General features: G+C 40.1%; 1 protein-coding gene across 18 annotated transcripts in view; it reads right to left on the reverse strand.

The window, feature by feature from the left end:
* grm8a (glutamate receptor, metabotropic 8a) overlaps positions 1-25,070 on the reverse strand; it is a 308,026-nt gene that overhangs the window by 233,879 nt on the left and 49,077 nt on the right. Inside the window, exon 1 of one of the 18 annotated variants that reach the window (XR_006376770.1) lies at positions 15,737-15,757. The exons of the other annotated variants lie outside the window; for them this stretch is intronic. The gene's annotated coding sequence lies outside the window, so the exon portion shown is untranslated. Of the gene's footprint in view, positions 1-15,736; positions 15,758-25,070 lie in introns of those variants that run through there. 18 annotated transcript variants of the gene reach the window in all.

A 25,070-nucleotide genomic window follows, 5' to 3' on the forward strand; every position in this document is an offset into this window, starting at 1 on the left:
CTCTCCATTCACAGCTTTTCTCATCAGTTTTTGTTCTTTCCACATTTTCCTCTCATCTGTCTTTGAAAAATGTCATGTGTTAGTTAAGGTCAGCTCATTTGTGCTGTCGCTAACAAGTGTTTCATTAATAATCCCTGACATTTTCATTTACAATAAACGAATGCCAGTTTTGCCATTGAATTCAGTATCAAAGCTATACCCAGTTCACTAAAGCTTTGACATCTGTTGTTCCACATACTTCTTTGCTGTGAAATTCCTCTAGCAAACAAGAAGCGGTGCATTTTCTGCTTCCAGCTGCAGCAATAGGAGCTTTGCTGAAATAAACAGTGCAGGACATGGGTAGTCAGAGCTGAGCATGCCGGGCTGAAAAGGCAAATAATAGCATCTTCAAGAGAAACTTCTTCAAGAGAAAACTTTATAATAAAAACATCTTTAAAAATAAGACGGCAGAGTGCTAGCAAGACAAGTCAAGAGCAATGAGGTCTTGGCACCACATACTTTAAGTTAATTAAAAAGAAAATAAAAAAGGCACTTTAATACAATGTTGATGTGACACATCCTCTTTTCACTCATCTGTCTCGCAGCAATCAAAGGTGCCCATGTCCTCCACTGCCGTCTCTGTATCATTCCTCAACCTCATCTCCCTCCCTCTTTTTCATCTCTACTCCCTCGCTCCCCTGCCGTCTCTCCCCGCCTCGATTCCTCTCTTCACTTATTTACACCTCTGTCCTAACACCCCCGCAGGTGCCCTGTCCTGTCTCACCTCAAAGCTCCAAACTCTGCCGCCAGTACCCATCTCCTCTACCTTTATTCATTCAGAGAGGAAGCCAATGACTTTGATCGCTACACTTGAAAAGCAGGCAAACAAAACTGCTACAGACCGCAGCAAGGGCTGCAGTTACATTAGCATTATTGGTCATTATAATTAGACGTTTTCGTTGACATTTTTGTGCAGGTCACAGAACTCACGGACACAAATGAGCTTGTCATTCTGTTTGAGAAAATGGATTACAACATCGGGCTTTGCCTAAATTTGGGCCACCTAGAGCAATTTCCATCCATCTCACTCTGTTTGCCTCTTTCTTACCTATGACTTAACACACATTTGCATCACCTCCATTTTTTATTCACAGTCTCTTTGAATGGAGGGTTTCAATATTGCTGTCTGTCTTTGTGAGTCTCTCTCCATCTTAGTCTGGTTTGTTTTTACAACACTCAACAGAAACCTAGAAAAATAGCAACAGAGGAAGGGATTCGAAGACAATTGTAATTGTAGTCGCTACTTTACGTGCCACTGGCCCACCTCACCATCTCTCTCTCCATCTCTTATCATAATGTCCCATTTTCACCATGTGATTCTCACCAATTCTCACCCTCTCTCCTCCATTCACATCCCCCTTAACAATTTCCCATGCTCTTTCACACATTTCTGTTGCTCTGTTCCACTGTGCCACTCTCTCTCTATACCCCGTTGCTTTTGTAAGTCTATGTTTCTCACTCAAGTTGAAACCAAGAGGAAAGTAGGGTATGTCATGCTCTGTTCGCCTCCTGTTAGGGACTCTGAATCTTCAAGTGAAATCTTGCTTTTGTGTCAAAGGGACAGTTTTACCTTGAGACCCTTTCTCGTCTGTCAATCATACTCATGCCCTATCACTTGTCACATATCTTGATGAGCTGTCTACCTTAAAATGACGTGATGATGTAACCTAACCCTGAAGTCCCACTGTTAAGATTAAACTGCTTGAGGTTTACTTATGCAAAACAACACAACCATTTCAATGTCTTAGCAAGTTAATGCTATTGTGGTATCAGACATTTACCCCTCCAGTTTTGAACATTTTGTTTAGCTCGTTTGGTATAGTGATTAAAGATGCTCTAATCAATAATTGTCAATAATAATAATGTTTAAGACAGACGACTGAAAAACGCGACTGTGTAGACACACTGAAAGAGGAGAGTGAATATTGGACTTACTGGACAGAAACACAACACAAAATGAAAAGAGAGGAAACGTGAATTGGCTTCCATATGCATTAGTTATTCTGGGTATCAATGGCTGTAATAGCATATGAAAGTTAAAACCTGGTTCCCTGATTTAGATGACAAACTAAACACTGGGGGGGACTAGGGGACCAGCGTCTACCCTGCCAGTGTGTTTTTCATTCTCAGCCCCAACGTCCCCGTGTGCTTCTAATGCAGTTTGTCTCCAGAAATTTCTACATCGTTTCACATCTCGCTCTCTTAATGATGACAGTAATGAAAGCTGATGGAGCTGCTGTCACACACTTGCACATATCTTCCTTAAGTAGGCAGAAAACTGTGGTTAGCCACACTTCCCAAGTCCAGCACACACACAGAAACACATGCAGACATAAACGCACAGCATCTTGGTTGGATTACATAAAGACATATAGAACTGCAGAGGAATATTAGATGGATTTACAATAGATTTCTCCAACTCAGCAATGGGAGGTGAACTCATAATTGGGGTATAATAATAATTAATTAATAATAATAATTTGGTCCACAAACAACCTGAGGTGTTTACAGAGTCAACTTTTGCCATCCCAATTGGCTCAGACTTACATGAGTCACCACACAGCATGTTTGATATTTACATCTGCAGCCATCAATAGCCAACAAGCACAGAGTTTACAGTGAGGTGAGGTGGAGGGAGTTGAGTCTGGCAGTGGGTTCCTATGAACTTTGAGTTTCTTAAGTCAGCAGGAAAACCTCAGTTACTGTATGCTGTCAAGTGTGATGTCCTGTCCATGTCTAAGAATCTCATGTGAGCACACTGACCACTGACGGATGAAGAATTTCAAGAAGTGTGTTTTGTGTATGATATAGAATATATAGAATATTGTTTACATCAACTCACATAGCATTTTAGACTCAAGGAAAAGAAACAGCTTCCACAAACATTTTCAGCAGAGAAATGTCAAAGAAAAGAAAACACTTGTCTCCTAAAGCATCGTATAACCCTCCACTGCTTCGTCATTCCTCCTCTTCACTCTCATCTTGCCCCGGGACTTGATGACTTGGTTTCTTTTCTATTATTTCTGGCTGTCTTTCTCAGTCCATCTGTCAGTCTCTTTCTGAGAGGGACAGTTATATGATTTCTACAATAGGACACCACACTTTTTTACTGACTGTGGGTTTAGTATTTGTAAATCTGTTTCTTTTTGTGAGGAGGACAGTAATACAATGTCAACCCAGAACACAAAAGCCATCCTACCTACCTGTCTTACTGTCCAATAGTCATGGGACCCATTAAAACTGAGGGTTTTCAGTATGACAGTTGCATGTTGAAGGATAATCAAAATGCTGTTTGTCATTTTGACAAATAAAAGATAATTCCTGCCCTGCAACACAATTACTCACATATAATTGAATCACCATCAACAGAACAATCATCAGCATTAATTTAGGGAAAGCAGCTGCTTAACTGAGCACCGACCACCAAATAACATCCTTAGGAAATTTAAACCGGCCAGCTTGACGCTGATTGAAAGGTGGTACTGAGCAGCCAATCACGGGCTGGAGAAACCCTGCAGGTAGTCAATCATGTAAGTGGATGAGCACACAGCTGGCTGTATTACACAAGTGGTGTTGAACTTTCTGGAGAGCCACAACAGAACAAAATGATCTGCTCTCTCTTTGTCTCTTTTCCCGTACTACACTCTCTGACAACCGATCATTTTGTCTCTGAAGCTACAATTCGGCCATCACCTTTGGCAAACCTTTGCACTGTATATGCAAATCATTGTGTCAGCTCACTAGTGCAGTTTTTTGCAAACCAGGGCTCAACAGTAACGGTTGCCAGGTTGCCATTGGCAACCATTTTGAGAAATTGGCAACCAAGTCTTGGCCTTTGGTTGCCATCAGCGGCAACTTGGGATGGGAATCGAGAACCAGTTCCAGTTCAGAATCGGTTCTAAAATGTCCAATCCATCGGAATCATATGCCTCAGAGCTTATCAATTCCTTTTATCGATGTCGGCATGCCGGTCACGCTAGTTTGTCTCCTCTCCTCTGTCTGCTCCGTGTTTCACCAAGGGCGAGGCTGAGCACACAGACAGAGCGCAGCGGTTCGGAGAAAGGTGAAGTAAACATTACTTGACGGCAACTCGTTACAGAAATTCAACCGTGCTGTTTCGTCGGGAGAGGCAGTGACTTAAACCAACAGTGAGTAAGAAAAAGTATAAATAATATGTAATTTGTTAAGCTATGAGTAGAGGAAATGTCTGCTAGCCGCTAGGCTAATTTATGTGGTATAAAATGTCATAGGGTTAAGCTAATAATGATGACTAGCAAAAAACAGTTGTTTTGTGTATGAACCTTGATAGTTTTCATAAACATTCTTTTATATCACATTTTCATCATTAAGCTGATGTATAACGTTAACAGGGAAAAAAAGGAAGAACCCACAGGAAGAGCAACAGAGAGGAATGGACAGACATGTTAGACATTTAACGAACAACAATAGTAAATTACACTATGGCTAAAAAGGATGACAGTATTAGGTAGCTAGATTGTAAACATTTGAAGAATTTGGATCCAGGAAGGCGTCAAACAACTTCCAGGTGCCGCCAAAAGAGCTATGATCTGGGACGCACAACCTCCTCTCTACCACTAAGACCTGGAAAGCCCTTTCAGACTACTCATACACTCAAAAGGTCATTTCTGTATGCCAAACAGGAAAAGTCCACAAAATTGAAAGGGGTATCTTGGTAGGGAATATCAGGTGATAATAAAAAATTAGTCGCTTTATGGTAATACACCAGCACATTTATACTGTAATATGATGCTTTATCCTGCTCAGAGAGAAAAGTATTAGTAGTATTCTGGAAACATCATGGAAATTTACATACGATGGACAGTTGCTGCTTAATGTCTCGATGTCGGTCAATCTACCAGCCAACCTTCAGGCATGTCTTTCTCTCTGCTTATCTCGTCTTTCTGCACACCAATCTGTCTTTCTGTCTTTCTGTCTGTCTGTCAGCCTGGAAGAGACGCAGCTATCTCACACATTATCCTGTGAGCAATGTTCCTCTGGACTGTTACGGAAAAACACTCAAGTGGTTGAAAAGGGATGTTTGAATGTAACCCTTTCACAATGAGGCTCAACAAAAGAAGACAGAAAGAGACGATATGTGGAATGACACCCCTCTGACTCCCCTCTCTTCTTCCTGTTCTCTCCCCTTCTGGTACTTGTGTCTTCTACTTTCCTCTCGTCTGGTTTTGTTTTGTAGTTTATCTTGAGTTCCAACCTACTCTTCTCAGTCCAACTCCATCCTGTTGTGCTCCACTTTAATGTACTACATTCGAACAATCATATTGGACATGTAATAAAATAAAACTTAATAATAACCCCTATTTAAAATTGGGTTGTTGCAGCAGCATGTAATGGAATACATCAAGACAAATTAGAATACGAAAACACAAGTTTCATAAACACATACTCAAAACTCTACTTTACTTTTGCATGATCAAGGAAAGGGTAGTGTGGATGCTGAAATTGCACTGACTGCACTAATTGCACGTCTATTCTTTTGTTTTCTCTTCCTCTTACGGGATGTATCAAAAGATCAGAGGAAAGGCAGCATCTGTGTATGTGTGTGTGTGTGTGTGTGTGTGTGTCTGAGAGCTTTGAAGCTCCCTCTTGGCAGCCTACTGCATCCATACGCACCCATTATATTTGTGTGCCAATATACAAATCCAGGTACAAAAATTGATACAAAGCAGAGTTTTGCGCAGCCACACCTACAGTACTCATGTCCACACACACACACATTTCTATGTGCGTCATTCACACTTACAGTTGAAGAGGCTGAAAGCTGGGTTACAGGGAGTTTAACAATATTTTGGAGTTGTCCACTATTACACAGTATATGCCCTTTGACTGGCAGCCCACATCTCCTCTCTGTCTCTCATCTTCCTGTCTGCTGCTTCACTCGCTATTTTATCTCTGACACACAATCACACACAAATATTTACACACCGTTTTCTTCCTCTTACACACACTTGCTCATGATTTATGTCTCTACTCTTTCCTCCTTACAAACATTAGTGCTCTTTTTTTCAGTCTAGTTATATATTTCTGTCTCTTCAGATTCTTTGATCAGTTTGTCTGTTTCATCTTTCCTGGTGTCACTCTCTCTCTGATTCTGTCGCTACATCACTCACCCTCTCTCGTCATTTCCATAATTTACAAAGCAGCTTTCCATTTACTGGCATTGCCAACGTCTCCACTGATCCCTCACTTCTTTTATCAGTGCAAACATACAAAATCGAGAGCTTAGACAGATATAAGTGCATACATTTTAATCTCTAACAACAATCTACTGTAACTATACCGAAGAGGCAGGAGCTGGGGTAAAAGAGACAGTATGATAGAAAAGACGAACCAATGATAAGAGATCTTCATGTGAAGTGGATAGATGGAGAAAGGAAAGGTGGGAGGGGACAAGAAAAAGGATGAAGGTTGATTCGGGGGAAGTTGTAAAAAGAGAAAGCTGAAGAAAGGAAGTGAGAAAGAGAGGGAGAAATAGGTAGAGATGTATAATTTATTCTCTCACCATTTCATTAAATATATATGGGCATTAGAGCAGGGAGCGCTCATCCTGACTTTAGCACAACGGATCTACTGAGATCCCTCTCTCTGATGTGCCGAGAGCAAACACAAACACACACACACACACACACGCACACACACACAAGGACACACCCATGCATGCATGCACACACTGTCGCACAAAAAGACATCGACAAACTCTCTCGCACACACACTTCCCCTCACATACACACACACACACACACACACACACACACGTTTCCCTTGGCAGGGGAATCAACTATTACAGTGTCTGTCGGTCATTACGCCTTATTCCCCCAGTGATGGATGTAACACTTTGTGGCACTGCAAAATGTGTTTTGGAAATGTGTTTGGAATTGCTTTGTGGCACTGCTGAATGCTTTTGGAATGAGATCATAACAGGCTGAGAGCCACTGTAATACCATTGTGGAGCAAGTGGCAGGGCGCTGCTTCAATGTAAGTGACTGATTGGTGTGTGTGTGTGTGCCTGCTGTTTAAGGTGCATTTCTTATATTTGACAGCTGCATATGTGCGTAATATAGCGGATTGGTAAGTGAGCGTGTGTTTATGTGTGTGTCACAGAGTGCATGCACATACGTATTTATGTGCGACACTGACAATTAAGTGTGTGTTTGCCAGCGTTGACAACTGCAATTCTGTGCTAAGTGGGAGTGTTATATTCTTTGTCACCTGCATTATGCTGTCAGCTGGAAACCTTGCATGTCAGAAAAATCTGATTTTCTCTGTTTATGCGGTTAAGGAAGCAGAGACTTAAAAGCTATAATTTTGGGGGTCACAGCTGCTACACAGTAGAAGATTATCAGGCCAGATCATGTCGAGGTGCCTTAAAGTTTAAATCAGCACTGAAGCACATATAGTTAATGTTCATACACACAGACAAACAGAACTGTCAGGAAAGTGGTAAAGCTGCAGTCGTCCCTGCCAAAACCCCACAGGCCCCCTGGCCAGCCAGGATTAATCAATGGATCCCAGCGTTATCGATCCAGGTCATGGATGCCAGCCATGTATAGATCAGGCAGGTATGATCCTTTGCCCAAGCCCAAGCTCACTTGATTTGAAACTTTACGCTGAGATACATTATACACACACAGACTCACACACAACAGCTCAGCTCAAACTTAACACAGGGGAAGATAATTTAGAAAGTTGCAGTCTTGCTAATTAGGGAACATTTACTTTGGCGTTTTTTCAGACTTTCTGAAAAAGACTTTTATTTCCCCTCCTGCAGTGTCTCTCAAACTTTTCTTCAGGCTCAGCTCACCCTGAAGAAAGATTTTGAGGACCCCAGAAGAACAGCTGTCACCTTGGTGGATGTCAGCTAACAGTTATTGTAGTTACTCTGTTATACACTGAACTTACAAGGAGAGCTTTTAAGTAAAGCACAAATAATTGATGCCACTGATAGCAGAAAGAGCTAAAATTCTAGGTCTGATAGCTGCAGATCGCTCATGGGATATGGTTACAAACAAGCTGCAAATGTTCTACCAAAAATCAATTGAAATGAATATTGAATTGAGCATGTTTAATACAGTTTGACATTGAATATTGAATTGAAGAGAGGAGGAATTCACACTAGAAACAAACTGTGAGAGAGACGTGAGAAGGGATAAGAGGGGATAAGCATCTCTAATGTTAGCACACCTTACTCAATGCATTAAGTATAGAGTTGAGGGGACACATGAAGTGTGTTTTGAAATTAATTCATCACAGACATCCTAAAGTAGGCTGAGATTAAAGCATAGAGAAGCCCTTAATTGATTAAAGTGCTCAGATGATCCTTCCACAAACTGAAAATTTGACTTTAAAATAGGTTCCCTGCATTTTAGGTCAATAGATGGTATACTGTGTGTATGACAGATGGGTGGGTGTGGGTGTGTGTGTTGCAACATCTATATGACTTGGGTTTTTTTATTCCATGTGAGCTCGTATCTCTAGCACACAGACACAGACACTGACACTGACACACACACACACCCCACACAATATCCAGGGGTCACACAAACAAGACATCTGGAAGGAGATGCCCTTGGGTGAGCATGATTTCAGCCGGACTACCGCCTTCGAAATGTCAGCGAGACAAATGTGTGTTTGTGTGTTTGTATTTCCCTAAAGATAACATCTTCAAGCAAAAGACCACAAATGTTCACTTGAAAGAAATATGTTTCAGTAAAGTGTTTAAGGATTTGTGTGTGTGTGTGTGTCTTTACTGTGTAGTGAATAGCCTAGTGTGGGCGTCTATGTAATTCATTACTATCATACACCATTGTACCATTTTAATTTAATGTCAAGGCTTTTGCAGATACCATAATGACATTTAATCATATTAATCCCCTTACATTAAATATGAAAGTACAGCACAGCTCTGCTTCTGCTCAAAAAGACATTTATTCATTCATTTGTTTAAAAAAAAAACATTTACAATTTATCCCGTTTCAGTCGCCTTCATTAGCATATTCAAATATTTGAATGGACACTTTTAGTAGATATACCTTTTTACTGAAATGAAAGCTAAGGCTGAGGCCAAGGCTACTTCCTGGTACAAGAAGCCAACTAATAAAGAGGATTTATTTCTTATTATACAAATGGCAAAAAAAAAGTTCTACCTGTGAGTATCCAAGGTTCGTATCCATTATGCTTCTCTAGACCTGCTTGTTTATCAGTATCACCGCCACACCTATTATATATTAACCGTTCAGTTCCAAAGTAAATATACATTATGTTAACCTCTGACGCTTTGTGTCAGTTGACATCACTTAAAACAGTTCATCTTTGCAGAATGGTATAAATTGATTAAATTCAAGATGATTAATTTCATGCTAAATGATTAATGGTAGGTAACAATGTCATCAGTGGGATAATGAACAGCAAGAAGGTCATTATTGCAAAATGAGACCCTTCAGGATGATCAAGACCCTGTTCAATTGTCATAATGATCGGTTTGCTGCACCGTGCTTCGAGATTAGTCATCCGGATTTTTATACCACTACAAACATTATGTGCTTTTCCTGCCTATTAAGGACCATTTAGTGGAAGGGTGTGCCATATTATTTAATCCTTACAAATAAAATATATTTAAAAACGCCATTTATTTTCAGTACAACAGTGTGAGTAACCTTTTCTGAAAGCAATAACCCCCAATGGTGTAGTGCTGAGAACCATTAATAAAAAGGGTTTCACCTTACATCATAAAAAATAAATAGCTTAACATTTGTATCAGAGAGAGAAGAAGAAGATACTAAGATAACAAGAGGTTTCTGAAAATGGCAACTACAGTATGGATTAAAGTACTGCTAAAGAGACTGACTTCCCACTGACAAATAAGATGTACTGAACAGATAAACAATACACACATTGCATCCATGTGCCTACGGTATGTGGAGGAGGAGGTAGTCCATGCATATACTGTACACACGCAATCAGAAGCAGACAAGTTGTTTATGTGCACATTTCTGAGCACTTCTTGTTAATTATATGTGCGCATGTCTGATTCACACATCGTACACATGTAGTGAATAGATGTGTACATCTTGGTATTCATAAGTGCACCTACATGTTCGTGTGTATGTGTGTTCACAGAGACAAGGTGCAGAATGCCGATAAACAGTGATGAGTCACCTGTGTGACTGACCTTTTAACACACACACACGCACACACACACACACACACACACACACACACACACACACACACACACACAGGAAAGTGTATGTTCTTTCAGATTTCTTGTGCCTTGTATGTGTGCATGAATGATGAATGCACACACAGTCTGTGAAGTGTGTGTGTGTGTGTGTGTGTGTGTACACAGGTGCACACCTGCCCTACCAGCACCCATCAGACTGGTTTACGCCCAGTGTAATGTAGCTGGGCAGCTTGGCTCCACTGGGCCCTGAGAAACTTTCTGATGTCTCCTCCAGTACACCTGCCTCCAGACATGAATATTTATGAGAAGACCGAAAGATACTAATTAGAATATTGTGCCGACTCAGCAAACCTGGTTTGCATTCCCACCTGCCATCCTCATCTTGGAAATCTTTTTCCTCGCCAGCTTGGAATCAGGAAGCATCCTCGTCCTGCTTACTATCAATATTTATGAACAAGTCAACAGACCAAGGAAACTATTTATTATAATAGTGTGCGGCGCATCATACGGTTGCACAGTACAGTAGCTTGTGTCTCCACCTGGCATCCGCAATCTGGAAATCTCTCTCCTTGTCATTTTAGATTCCAGTAGCTAGCCTTGGCCAGAGATGAAACTTTTTTCTGGGGAATATACAGTACTTTCCCCAGCACTTTAATGTTTTTTAAACTTTTTTACTGGTCACTGGTGTTTGATTCCATTCCAATAAAAAAGAAAAAAAGATTTGTTTTTTAATCCTACACATGAACAAATCCTCTTATCAAATCCACTCCAACCCTCCCTAATGATGTCATATATTTGTGCCCACAGTCCCCAAATATAGCAAATAAATGCTACCTGCTCAGCACGTAATAGTGGAGGCCAAAGTAAACAAGTGGCCGGTGAAGAAAGGCAAGAATAAAGGTTGACAGGTGTAGAGCAAAAAGACTCCAATGGGACGCCCATGTCGCTGTTTCTGCTGGAGGTTTAAGTAATAATCTGCATTTTTTGATGTTTTGAGTCAACTTTCTGCCCTCTACTAGTCAAAAATTGCTTAATGCAGCAAAAGAACAAATCTGAGTACTTTCAAATTACTGACCAATCAAATACATAAAAGATATGCTAAGACAGAATATATATAGTACACATAAAAATGTATATAAGTTTCATGTATTGGTTTGTTCGGGTAATTCAGTTAGAATTAGAATTTTAAAGTCACTTTTATTTTTGTTTCAAAGAAAAAAATGTGTCATTATGTGATTTATTTGAAGACAGTGTGAAAAGCATGTGACATCTCACTGCTCTAGGTAAAAGGTAGGGTTTTCTCAAGCTAGTGAACAATCAAGCCTGAAGCCTTATTAACGCATCAATGTTCAGATCTAAATGCATAAAAAAAGAAGAAAAACTTTGTATTTGAGTAAAGAAGATGACATGTGAGAGAGTATTGTAGATAGCTGAGGAAACCTCATGAAAACAGAATGGATCCAGCCTTATATATGAAAAGCATCATGCCCTTTCTACAGGGTGAAACACAAAGCCATGTACAGCAGATGGTAAGAATGCCAAAGGGAGACAACAAAGCTACTTACAAGGTTGCATGAAGGCCAAGACAAAGTTCCCACTCCTTCAGTATGTTTCTGCAGCATTGTCAACGTGGTACTGTATGTTCCTGTGTGTTGGTTTTACACATAAACACCTGCAGATAATCCAAATGCACACGCATATGCCTTGACACATGGTCACACCCACACACAGACCACATGCATGACCACATACATACACATATAGGACGCGCATATGCACACATACACAGTCAAATTCTCTGCATCACACACAGCTCATCAGCATAACTGGGTTATTTTTAGAAAACTAACAGGGCTTGCCATGTTTTTATTCTTTTCCCCAAAGTAGTGAATATTTTGTTGAAGTAAAAGTCCTTCACAAAGGAAGGAGGAACAGGGGCTTGCGGGAATGCTGTATGAAGTACATCTGAGAGACAGATGGTGAGAATGCAAAAAACGAGAAAGGAGGAAGAAGGATCAAATAGGAATGGATGCCCAAAGTTGTTTACTAATCCCTAAAGTGAACAAAAACATATAAAATATAAATTCTGAAAGCGCATATTAAAGGAACTGAGTTTTAAAACTTACCCGCATGAGGCACACAGTGGAGACATATTTCAGGCTTTTGGCTGACTCTCTAATGAAGTGACATAGCAACAGCAGAATACGCTTCCCTATGTACATTACAAACTAATAAAAGTGCAAATGAGTATGCAGATATAAATAAGAAGTGTTAGGTATAAAAAATAAAAGTGAAAGGGGATGGAAAGGAGATTGAAAGAGATGGAAAGTCACAGAAAGATGTTAGAAAAAGAAAACAAGAATAGCCTGAAGAACAGGACAAACAAGTCCAATAGTGCAAAAAAACAAAAACAAGTTAAGAAAAAAACAATAATGGGGGAAAAATGTGTAAAATAAAGAGAGAGACTAAAAATAGAAGCTATAATAAGTTATTTATGAGGGGGGCTTTACAAGGCAAAACATAACAGACTTGTTGAACTGTTGGTTAAGACCACATTTACATTTTTTATCATCATATGTGGGAATTTATAAACATCATTGTCATACATCCATGTTACTAATGATGATGCTGTCACATTTCCAAATAGCCTCTAATTCACCAGGTGTCCTTGTTGATGAAGAAGGGAGAGCTGTGACTTTTTTGGGAGGGTTGTCTCTGCAGAGGAGGAAGCCTTCTTTGCAAATTATATAATAATTATCAACCTCTCTTGGCAGCTTTGTCACAGCTTGGCTATAAATGTCTGCTGCTGTGTAAATTTGGAAGTGAGGAGATGTTCACAGGTTTGGTGATGGCAGGTATAGCAAGGTATGTCTACCTTTTTAACCCCAGAGCTGGCAGAGACACAATGTATTGCTCAAGGACACTTCAGCAAAACAAACATCAGCGGCCAATGATTTTAGAGCATGCCACATTTGCAAGAGCGTAAGCGCTCATTTCATGTCAGCTTGCCTTTTTGTAGGTCAATATTAGCCACTTGAAAGGGGAATTAGTTGGGCATGAGATATCTCTGTCAATATAATACTACTGCTTCCTCTCATATCAGTGCCCAGATGTGAAGGTCTTTAAGGCAGGAGTACTGACTCTGCATCGAGTTACATTTTTTTGAAGTAACTGAAGTTTGAAGACGTTTGAGGTCAATGCTATATTTTTGTTCGACAATATATTATAGCGCAGAGTGGATTATCGTACTACAAGTGCCTGCTGACCATGATTTTTTCTATGCAAATATAAGATTTTATCACTGCCAAGACCTGTCATTGTTTCCTAGGACAGCAGTACAAATTTTGTAGAGATTCTGTATTTTTTATTTCTGAGTATCCTGTAAGTCACCGGGGCATATTTTGAAAGCATTATAAAATGATGACAGGTGACTTAATCTGTGATCCCTACATGAGCGCTACTACAATGAGGAAACTTTTGTATGAGCTCAGGGCTTTAAAAACTTTTGATTATTACTAGTAAGATGACAAGTACAATTTGTTCTCCAGTGACATCATATAAAGTGAAAGTGAGAAAAAAAATGAGAATGGAAACATACCAAGAAAAAAAAAATACTAGGCTTCCTTTTGGGATTTTTGAGCTTAAAACACCTGCCCTTCTAATAAATGATAACTGCTACATTTGGGGATTCCTATTCATCTCTTTGAACAATAGCAAGAAGACAGAGAAACAGATAGTGAGAGGAAGGGAGTTGAAGGGAAAAGACAGAGACTGAGAGATACATAAAGAGAAAGCGACAGGGGACTGAGTGACAAAGATCTTTGCCTGCAGCCTTACAGCTGGCAATCCTTCTCTCAGCTTTCTACAGCTCTATCTGCTTCTTAGGAAAGAGCCGATATTGACAGAGGATGAAATACGAGATATGGAGTATAAACGATTCAGAATGGCTGATGGACAGAGTATGTACTGGTGCATAACACATGCAAACACACAAAGACATAGCTTGACCACATCAGTTTTTTTTTCATGCTGATGCCTTTCAGGATGGATCACAATTTGTATTAACCAACAAGACTGATTGATATGCTGTAGGGCTTGGTAATCAGCGTCATGTCCGCTGCATTCTATGGAATTCAGCTGTAATTAATGAATCTGCCATAGCTGTAGGCTGATGGTGTTCGTGTACATATGGAAGAGATAATACAGGCACTGATGGGGTTGGGCAAAATGACAATACATACTGTGAAATGATTCAAATTTGTCTGCCTTTACAGATTTTGCTGTACCGTTTATACCATGGTTTCTTTGATGTCTTACGACGTATTAGGCCACTGGTGGCAACTTCGCAAATTAATGTGCAGGATTGCTTAATGTCAACATTGGCTTATAAAGTACCTTATTTTGTCAAGTATTTAATTCTACCCAAAACAGACATGCTAGTTTATCTATAAACACATTTTCTCATTTAAATAAAATTATTAAAATATATTTGAGACTGCAAAACAAAATTTCGGTATCCATATCGTCCAGTCCTATGTGCTCTTTTTGGGTACAGATCACAACAGATTTTTAATGAACAAATGTCCACTGAATGAAAAGGAGGTAACACAGTGGGATGAACTGACAAAGGATGTCGAGACACGGATGACATTGTGTATTATCAGAATTAAAAGGAGAGGGAATTCTTGGATAATAACATTATGAAACAGCAGGATTCAAATTTTGAAGATGGGTGTTTCTTGAAATAACTTGATGTATTACTTTTAATGCAGAATTCACCAGGAGACACTAACAATGAAGAGGGTGTAGACAGTGTTTCATATGGTGGGTAATGTTGGACCCTAGCAAGGCAAAATTAAACAGACGGCTCTTTCAATACAACTTTACAGCATTTATTAAATCAGCCGCCCACTTGTAAAAATGTGTCTCACTTTATCCAATTTAACGATCACATTAAACTGCTGCTGTTTAGCTGGCCTGGCTAAAGTCAATAATGCAGATTAACTCGTACATTTTAGTGTTAGCAATCCAACAAGAAGGCAGGCCATATCATATAATAGATGTTGAACACAAGCACAATATAGTACAGTGCAGCTCAGTGCTACCTCAGTGGCAGCTGATTACAAGGCCAGTCAAAAAACAGGAAAAGAAATAGTAAATTTCATCAAAACACTATAAACTTAACTGCTATTTTCCCAAGAGTGGTGGTTCAAGAGGAAACAGAGAGAGCGCTAGTTCAGCTGACATAGCGACACAGTGATTGATGTGACAAGAAGCAGACTTTGAGTGTCCCACATACACACACAACCACACGTTTCAAAGGACAGACATGCTCTAACCCTACCAACACACACAAACATGCATACGAACATACGAAGCCCACACAGTGAAAATGAAATCGGCATATAGCACGGGGTGGGGTATGAAGACAGCAACAAAGAAAAAGAAACAAATCACATGAGGCAAAAGTTAACTTACTTCTTCACAAAAGAAGTGAGACATGACCATCAACAAGCCCCCTGATAATGTGCTTATTTTCATGTACCAGCTGAAAGCAAATAGAAGACTGCAAGAGAAAGATTAAAATACAGAGCAGTTCTGTAAGACTACAGGCAAACATCTCCACATGTAGTCAAGTAAACTGAGGAGCACAGTGGGGTTGACTGGTTTCTGTCCTGTTTCTTCAGGCATGCTGAGGCATGACGCCACGAGATGCAAAAGCCTTCTTGGAATTTCAATGACTGAAACTTTCTCTAAGTGTCTGTCCCACACAAATCCTCTTACCCCATCTCTGATAACAAACTGCCAATCTAACCACTTCTGCTTCTCTCTCTGTCCGTCACAAAATTCTCCTACTCCTCTTTCTACCAGTTCTTTGTTTGTCATCCTTCCCTTCTTTCCTCTTAGTTTCTCTTTTCCACTCTCTCAAACCCACTTTGTTCCAACGATCTTTCCATCAATCCATCTGCCTGCCCTGTCTATCCACTATCCACAGCTCCCACCCCGCCACCCCGCCACCCCTCCCCTCCCCTTTTTGCCTCTCATCGCCCCCTTACAACCTCTCACAACTTCTCTCAGCCTCTTTCCTCCCTGTCAGGGGCCATTAGTTCAGTCAGGCTGGTGACTCCCCCAGAAGAAAACCCTCTAACCTCACACTGCTCCAGGGAGGGGCTAAAACACCTTTTAAAAAGCAAAACATCCTTGGCTGGCCCACAATACACAGTGGCGAATCATGCAGGACTTCTGTCTCGCACGCTGCTGCTGTCTGTTCATGACCCTCCCCTCATGCAAGAGTCATCATGGAATTTTGTATGGAAGTCTTTAAGTACAATATTCATTAATTTCCAGTAACTAGACTCACCACTGTGAAATTTGTGTGCTACTAACTCAATTATTATGAAATAAAAGCAAATCAGAGTATGCAGTAGTAAGTCTCCCTTCCTAGAAATGTACTTGATGTCAGAGCTTCAACGTGCATCCACTTTGTGTCACTTAAGATAAGCATTCAACTTATCAGAATTTACTTCCGTGGTCATTTTAATGCAGGAGAAGTCACTGAAGTCAAGTACTGAATCTCTTTTGAGCAGACTAAAAAGGATGAATGATGTACATATGAACAAAACCACTTTCTTAGTCAACCTTCCTACCTTGCAGGGCAGTCAACTACCACCATTACTTAAGTTGTGTGAGTGCGTGCGTTTGTGTGTGTGTGTTTCATGTTCTTATATCCCAGTGGGGACTTTAACCTGAACGCACACTAACCCAGGGTTAAGACTTGGTTTTAGGGCACAGGTTACAATTGGGTTAAGGTAAGGTTTAAGGTTAGGCATTTAGTTGGGATGGGTAAGGGGCTAGGGGAAGCATTATGTCAATGACTATACTAGTGAAACAAACAGGTGTGTGTGTGTGTGTGTGTGGTTGTGGTCATTAGTGTGCAGAGATAGTCCTAGGAGGTTGTGCTGGGTCGTGGTTGAAACTCCACCGGCAGAATAATGACATGACCTATTGATCTAGAGAGAAATGCAGGATGTTACTGACCTCTGGAGAGAGAGAGCAGAGGGTGGAGGAAGGGGGTTGAAAGTCTGTAGCATGTGTGTGTGCATGTGTGTGTTTTTGACAGTTCTGTGAGTCATGTAATGCAAACGTTTGCACGTACAGGTGGTCAGCACGTTGCATGATAGCTCGATGCCATTGGTGTGTGAGTGTGTGTGTGAATGGAGGCAAATTGTAAAGTGCTTTGGACAAAAGCGTTATATAAATGCAGCCATTTTTAAGAGATGGTGACTAGATGTATAGAATAAATATTCTACGCAAAGAAACCCTTAAGCTGCTTTTCCACCAAAAGTACCAGGAACTTTTATCCCCAGGAACTACTTTTCAAAGAATTAAAAAATTCTTCAGCCCATTGTTGTGTGTTTCCACCGTGGTCTAAAGACCCGGGAAGATTAGGCAAATTACATCCATTAGGTTACACCCATCACACAGCTGCATAACTCTATTGTACCCATCCATTTCATCTAAAAAACACAGGGTGGAAAATAAATAAACGTTGTGTCTCACTGCGACATTAACAAGACATCATTTTGTAAGATCGATTTAGCCAACCCTTGTCTTAAGGAACACCACAATTCTACACCATTAACATTAGCGGGTGGCGTTAGCATGTAGCTAACGTTAGCTTTTGGTTAGGGTAGCAATAGCATGACAACAGTTAGCTGTTATAGCATTTAACAAGCAGCATGTGGGCCGTATGTGATTCACCTTCAACCGACTGGTCATCCATTTCCGTGTCTTCCATCACGGCTTCCAACAGCGCAGCAGCTGAGCCACTGCGCCAGAGAAGGCCGGCCTGTGACCCAGCAGCGCATCGATCCAGATGGTCAAACCACTTGCTGCTCCGCCAGTCGGAGCTCGACCAATCAGAAATGTTCAGCGCAGCAAGCCCCAGCCCGAAAGTAGTACCACCTCCCGAGCAGGGACCTTTTGGGGGGTAAAAAATTTCCCCGGTACTTAATTTAGACCCTGGTCCCTGCAGTGGAAACGCACTAAGTTCCTCCAAAAGGTTCCCAGTCCCTGAGGAAAGCTCCTGCGGCCGAAACGCAGCTTTACTTATTATTTATCAAACGACCAAAGTCTTGTACTTAGGTCATGTGATAACACCTGACCAAGTTCCATTCACTAAAGAAAGCCATGGGATAAAAACTAAGTAAGTTAGCTTTGAGATACCACCGATACTTTATGTGTCCCCAAGGTAGAGAATTAATCTTTAAGCTTTATTATGTCGAAACGATTAGTTGATTACTTACTTTGTCAATCCAACAATTCTTATAATATATAAATTGCTTAAGTCAAATCAAGCAAAAATGCCAAACATTCTTTGTTTCCTGCTTCTCAAATGTGAGGATTTCCCCTATTTCACATCACTGTAAATTGAATATCTTTGGGTTTTGGACTGTTGGTCAGAGAAAATAAGAAATATCAAAATGTCAACTGGGCTCTGGGAACTGGTGATGAGCATTTTGTATCAATTTCTTACATTTTATAGACAAGATGTGATGTGATTAAAGAAGTGTTGTAATTTTGAAATATATTAACTAGACTAAGAGTCTACTGCCATGCAGTCATCGCTCCCTCACTTCTCTCTGTTGCATTTTTTAAATATGCCGGGAGAGTGTCATTAGGATTCATCCTGGACCTTGAACATCAGTACAAAATTTAATTTTAATCCATCTAATAGCTGTTGAGAAATTTTTGTCTGGACCAGAGTGGTGGACCGACCAATTTTGCATTTTTTGAAAGTCAATCAATGAAAAAAATTTTAGGACACATGCATCCAAATGATATACAGTGTACTCTAAATGTTTAACATCACTACTGTATTTCTGATGGGGAGCATGACATTAATGAAATGTGTCTTCTTGAGTTGTGTGGGACTATCTAATTCAGGCTGCTGGAATGCTTGTCGAATGACCTCTGAGGAGGAGGATGTCTGAGTGCAAACAGACGGTGGGCTCTGATCAATAAGTGTGTTGTCTGAGCTAATTGAAGCTGACACTTATAATTGGGAGAGCCAACGGTAACATGTCTGCTGATACAGTTATTGACGGCAACGTCATATACTCATTTTGATAAGAGGATGGTTATAGCAATATGCAGCAGTCATTATGTTTGATGAAGTCAATCCAGGTAAATGCCATTATCCCTTATTGATTTCCCTTGTTATGGTGAATCTATATCAGTTACAAATTAGGAGATGTAGACAAAGAGATTCAGATGACTTACAGGATCTTTTATGTTCAAGGATTTGACACATCTCAATATCACATTCTGACATTTTGAACATCCATTGAAAAGAAGTATTTTTATGTGTTTGGATACTGTTATTGATTGCTAAAGGGATAAGACTGTAGAGGCTGTCAGGATGGAAGTAGAAACATTGAGTACTGATGGATTCAGGCGAACGGAGACAGAAAAGGGTAGATAAAAGAGATGCATATGGTGATGAAGAGGTGGAAGGAGGGATAAAGGGACGGAAACAGAAGATAAACAGATGCGTCTGTGGAGAGTTAGGCTAAGCCGGCAGCCAGTGAACAGTGTTATGATCGAGTACAAAATAACACCTCCTGTCCCTTGCATGCTTGTGTGTGCATTACGCTCTTTCATCATCCATCTTTTCCTTTGGGTTGGTGTCTCTTCCCTCTCTCCTCTCCTCTCTCTGACTACACCCCTTCTTGCCCAAAGAGCTTAGCTTTAATTTTTTTCTCTCCCTCCGGTAACACATCTTATTACATCTTATAATGGCCTTTTATCATTGCCTCGACCTTAACAGAAAAACAGCAACAGCACATTATTGATCAAAATAGGGAAGTTCATGTTAAGAGCTATTTAGAGGAAGAGCTAAAAATGATTTTGAACAGAAATTAAATCAGTCAGAGAAGGTTTAGTGTGTGAGGTTTAGTAAGAGCTACATATAACTCGAGCCCTAAATAATCCTTGCTGCCTTAAGGTTTTACACATCTCTAGGACCTTGCCCACTTACAGTTTGATCTTGACACGCGAGGCGTAATCCCCCAACTAAAGGAAAAAAAGTCTCCCTTTGGCACAATGTGTTATTACCACTTGGTGATCTGAGGGGACCTGTCTCATTGTAACCTTGGAGGGTTGCTATCTTTGGATTACCCAGCCTTATTCTAGTGTTTTATCTTGAGTCTTAATCTGTGGGGAGGTAAATGCACAAAAATATGGTGTAAGCCTTTCACAAAAAAATCTTGCTAACAACATTACAACGTTGTGAAAACACAATGTAGGCCAGCAAAGTAACACAATAAAATAATAACTTAAAATAGGTACTAGACATGTTCTTTCAAAAGTGAGATTACGTAAATTTTGAATGAAGAGATGCTGACTGACTCGGTAATGAACAACTCTGAAAAATGCCATCAAATTTCTTGTTTTGCCTGATCAACAATCTAAAATACAAAAAGATTGTCGTAAGTAGGTTTACTGCCGCTGTTGTGTAGACATGCATCTACCGGGAGATATTCTTGTGCCACAGCTCAGCAAGAATAGATTGTCTGTGGAAACACAAAGAGGAATTTTGTACTAGAATGACTTTGGGTAACTTGATTTGGCTAACTCAGACTGTTAAAGCCTCATATTAGCTTCAGCTGACTATTAGAATGCATTTTTGCACAGAACAAAGACTAGGGATTTTGTCCCCCAAAATCCACAGGGATTTAGCGCATTATATGTAGACAGACTTGGGAAAATCCAAAACCTATCCTTTGTGTTTTGCTGGCATGCTCAAGCCAAAATTTGGTCAGTGGCAATTTGGTTGTCAAATATACAAAATGCTACATTGCTACATTCTCATGTCCTCTCTCAATGGTTTTGTGAAGGAAAACTATCTGTACACTGTGTTCTTTCATTGTAGATAGCGAGTTTTGCATTAAGTGCTAAAGCAACATTTATATTCATTTGTTTCACTTGAATAAGATCATTGTAAAGCTTTCTCTTCTCTCTTTAGATTTTCCTTTTAACCACCTCTGTTATCTCACACCCTTCATCTCTCATTAACTCCTCTTCCTCTTTCTATTCCTCACTTTCAAGATGCCTTCCTCCTTTCTTTAAACATTTCCCCAGTCCTCTTGACCTCCAAGTATTTTGCTGTCAGACCACTCCATTTGTTCCACTTTTCCCCCTTTGTTTTCCTTCTACTGATACCCCCCCCTTCAATATCTCTTGTAGCAGCATCTCCACCAGCACTTCTATCCTTCCATCACTCATCTCTCCGAGAGCACAGCCACTGATGCCTGCCGCCACACAGAGGAAAAAACACATTTTCTGTCATATTGCCATGTCAGTGAAATTTAGGAGCTGTGTCTGTGTTTGTGTGTGTGTGTGTGTGTGTGTGTGTGTGTGTGTGTGTGTGTGTGTCTCCACTTCAAGGGTACTTTCATCATCAAATTCCATTTCCTTTGCAGACAAACACTTCTGCCGGCAGGCTGGCAGACAAGAGGGAATGAGAGAGCGAATGAGTGTGTGTGTGTGTGTGTGTGTGTGTGTGTGTGTGTGTGTGTGTGTGTTGGCTACTCAGGGCAGACATTAGGATGCATTGGCTCTTGTTTTGCTTTTATTTTTATTTGTTTGTTTTATCCTCCTACAGCTGAAGAGAGTGCTATTGAAGATGATATTCATATTGGATTTTTCTCTTATTTAAAACTGCTGTGAAGCGGTTTTACATGAGTGTAACACACTGCACACACAAGTTCAAATGGCTAGTACACTTACTGGAAAGACAATTACAGTACAATGTGGCAGTATAGTGGACAAATTCTAACCAACCCACACACACACACATGTTATATATATATATAAATAAAGGAAGAATATCTGCTCTTTATGAGCTGCGTCCGGCTTCACTTAGTATGTTTACGTCCTTTTGGTGTGTCTGTACTTCCCATGGCTTTTGACTCTGTGGTTGGTGTGTGGGTGTGTGTGTGTTTCCTACAAGTTGTGGGAAAACCCTGTGGTGAATGACCAATAACTGACTGGTCACTGAGCTGGCAAAAGCTGGATATCCCCTTGGCACAACGCCCTCAGGGTGTGACACAGGAAGTGCAGAGCTGATACAGGGGAACACTGCGGAGAGTAGACAGTTGGCAATTGATGATCCTCAGACACACACAGGAAATATAAATCTGTTCACAAATTGTGAAAAAATGAACTATTAGGCAGTGATCACACAACAAGGAATAAGCCGAAAAGTATCACGCTTGGACTGCCTTTTTGCCAGCAAGCTACATGCAGCTCATCTTAGTTGAACCAGAAAAGACTTTGTACATTTGAATTCATGTTTTGGTAATCATCCACAGCAGAAGAGGATCTTTTTCAAGATCTACAGCTGGATCATGCAGAGCAGCCCTGCAGAGCTCTCCGCAGCTGAGCCCCATGAGCTTCACCAGAGGGAGTCTTAATCACCTGGTGGAAAAAGTAGCCTGGGTGGTGGTGGGCTCCCGCGCGACGAGCAGCAGGCAGAATGAGGAAAATTAATGAGGGTGAGATTGTGAATGGGAAAAGGTGCAACAGTAAGTCAGAGCTGATGCACTGCTTGGATGAATGAGATGAGGAGGAATATGAGAGGACAGAAGACGGAGGCTGGACCAGCCTATATTTAATACCATATTATTTATACCATAGTATTAAATATAGTTTCCATGTCAATGAGTAACTTGAGTAATATGTTATTACTTCAAATTGTGAGTCCTGGAAGTTGTTCTGTTCTGACACCTTTACTATCAATAATTCACAGACAATCATGAATCACGCATTTATACACGTGTATACCAAAGAATTATTAATTTGACTATATTAATTTCCATTTAAAGGTGATTTAAAGATTTTAATATAAACACAGGCTAAATACATGTTGCTAACATGCTAAATTAGAAAAAAAAAAAAAAAGGAGCAGGAAACAAAACTACAGTCTTGAAAGAAGATCAAAAAAGGACCCAAAAAAAGGACAAATGAACTCCTTCTGAGAAAGGTATGATGATTGTAGCAGAGGAAGAGCAAAAAGGATTAGCAGCGATATATTGGCACTGAAGAGATACACATATTATTTTGGGTAAAATCATTTGAAGAGAGAAAGCCAAGCAAATTCCACAGAGAGATCATAGACAAATGGCTGGCACCAATAGCCTAGCACAGAGTTGTTACACACTTGCCAGTGCTGGGTCTGTACGCCTGTAGCAAATCTCCCTAATTGTATATTTGATAATATAAAATCATATAAAGTACAAAAAATGAATAAAGTCATTCATAAAGATGACAGAAGGGAGGGAATTGCAAAAGATTGGCAGTGACATGTTGGCACCGAAGAGCCGGCAAACAGTTGGCAGCAGTGTGTCTGTGCCTGTATAAACACATCTAATTGCATATTGGATAAAGCAAAATAATATAGGAAATATGAGCAAGTTTCATAGTGAGGACGTACAGGCAAGAATAACAAGGGACTGGCACTGAAAAGTTGGCAAAAATTCTGGAGTGGTGTGTCTACAAGCATTCAAGCACTTCTAATTGAATATTTTATGAAGAAAACAAATAAAAAGTGAAATAAATGATTCCTTCTCAGGCATCTAGGGATATATTACAGAAATTGCATGCACAAGGGTGACAGTTTACTATCTTGTCTGTGGGCATCTAATAAAAATGTTTAATTAAAGCAAACAGCACAAAGCGAGGATATATTTTATTTATAAAGGGAGAGTATGGCGGCGAGACACTGAAATAAATGGCAACTGCCATTCACATTGAGCTAGCATTGCATCACAGCCAGTCTACTGTCACTATGTTTTATTTGATCTAGTGTAATTCAATGAAGGGAGAAAATAAAGTTAGAATGGTCTTCTATTCCAGAGAGTTAATATAGACTCAAACGAAGGGTATGAAAGGAAGATGGTTGGAAAGTTGCCAGAGGATATGGGTGCATGTTACTTTTCTAAACTCCATGCATTTGTTTGATTTGTTTAGAAGTGAAATAACTTTGACTTCACAAACATCTCTTCATACAAGGGATCAAACAGTCAGTACAATACCTAAAAGGTGCATTTTACTTCACTATAACATCAAATTTAAAAATCATAATTCTACACAGAGAGCTGGAGGTGGGAACATATGCCCAAAGGTTGACACTGATTTGGCAATAAAATGGTAGTGGGTCTGTTGTGGGCATGTAGTGATATCTCGAAACCGCATTCATATTTGATGGAGAGCAATAAAATATGAATGTGAGAAAGTGAGAGTACAACATCCTCGAAAGCTGGAACTAGAAACCAAAAAAGTGTTTCACCTTTATTTAACCTGACGGCTTTGGCAAGAAAAGTGGTCATGTTTGGGAAATTGAGGTCTTCCTCTGTTTGCCACTAAGCCAGCTCCACTAGGCACATCAGTGCTTTGCTCAACAGCACTGAAACAGGAGTTGTTTACAGGGGATCAAATGCTTCTCACACTCTTGCCTTTGCCAAGAGACTGTACTGTGAAATCACAAAGAAGAAAGGTTGTCCAGTTGGAAAGTTACTCCACAATTGGCAGAATGTTAGGATATAAACTTCAACAGTGCTTCCACTTCACATTGGTGCTTCTGCTAGCAATGCCTGGATACACACAAAACCACATACAACCTGGTTCTTCCAATGCTTCGTGGATTGGATTTATTTCATAACAGTTCATAAACCTCAAAGCCTAAACTGAAATGAGAAAATCACCTTTAAACTCTGTAAAACAGTGACAGTGCAAAAAAAAAGCTCATAGC

Source organism: Siniperca chuatsi, linkage group LG23 (genome assembly GCF_020085105.1).
Source record: "Siniperca chuatsi isolate FFG_IHB_CAS linkage group LG23, ASM2008510v1, whole genome shotgun sequence".
Lineage (NCBI taxonomy): Eukaryota > Metazoa > Chordata > Actinopteri > Centrarchiformes > Sinipercidae > Siniperca > Siniperca chuatsi.